Genomic DNA, 1,348 nt, shown 5'->3' with positions numbered 1-1,348 from the left:
GGTGCCATGGGCATCCCCAAGATTAGGCTCTTGCCACTCCTTGTTCCATATTCCATCAAATCTTTCACCCAAAGCTTGAAAACTTCACAACACAAAACTTAAAGTAAAAAATCTCGTGAGCTCCGTTAGCGGAACAAAACAAAACACCACTTCAAGGTACTGTAATGAACTCATTCTTTATTTATATTGGTGTTAAACCTACTGTATCCCAACTTCTCTATGGTTTGTAAACTATTTTACTAGCCATAGATTCATCAAAATAAGCAAACAACACACGAAAAACAGAATCTGTCAAAAACAGAACAGTCTGTAGTAATCTGTAGCTAACGCAAGATCTGGAACCCCAAAAATTCTAAAATAAATTTCTGGACGGGAGAAATTTATCTATTAATCGTCTGCCAAAATAATTAACTAAATATCACTTTCCAAATAAAAATGGCAGCAATTCTAGTGAGCGCTAAAGTTTTTGTGTTTTACAGCAAGATTAAAAAGACTTTCCCCAAGTCTTCCCAACGGTTCTACTTGGCACAAACACTAATTAAACACAAACAAAACAGAGGCTAGATAATTTATTTATTACTAAACTTGAGAAAAAAGCAAGTAATAAAAATAAAAATAAAATTGGATTGCCTCCCAACAAGCGCTATTGTTTAACGCCCTAGCTAGGCATAAAAAGCAAGGATAGATCGGACGCGGAGGAATTGATCCCGAGCACACAGAATCTCGGTATCGGGACCGCTGGGTACGGTGTAGCGATTCGCATGAGAAGGCGCACGTGACTCCGCGCTGGCACATGTGAGGACGTGGCAAAGATACATTGAGGGAGTAATCCTCCTGGGCGGTGGGCCAGAACATGGTTTACATTCCAGGCCGTGGCTGGGTTGCCGTCAGAGCCGTGGCTCGACACGGCGGCGAATTCCTGATCCGTGGATTACTGTGGGCTAGCGTCGTCAATGAGGCAGAGTAAATGAAGATGGATGGTAGGTGCGTCTGGATAGGTCATTACTCGGGCACTCGTCGGTGGCCTTCTATCGGGGTCCATAGGCGGAGTCAGTGGCGGAGATTCTGGGGTTCCTAGGCGGAGTCCTTGGCGGCGATTCAGGCGTTCCTAAATCTATCTGCCGGCGGCCATGGAGTTCTTCATGCAGCCGTGCAACAGGTGCGTAAAATCGTTCTTTGCTCTGTGCGGCCTTCGGTCAGATAGAGATGGGAGATCTAAATCGATAGTACAAATTTGTTTGTTTGCAGTAGAACTTTGATTGAAGAGGTGACAGACAGTGATTTGCCAATGCAACCAGCTCATCACACTGTTCGTTCGCCGGTCACGGACGGATTAGCAGCCGCTAAT

This window comes from Triticum dicoccoides, chromosome 1A, assembly GCF_002162155.2.
Source record: "Triticum dicoccoides isolate Atlit2015 ecotype Zavitan chromosome 1A, WEW_v2.0, whole genome shotgun sequence".
NCBI lineage: Eukaryota > Viridiplantae > Streptophyta > Magnoliopsida > Poales > Poaceae > Triticum > Triticum dicoccoides.
Note: the sequence above shows the minus strand (reverse complement) of the source record.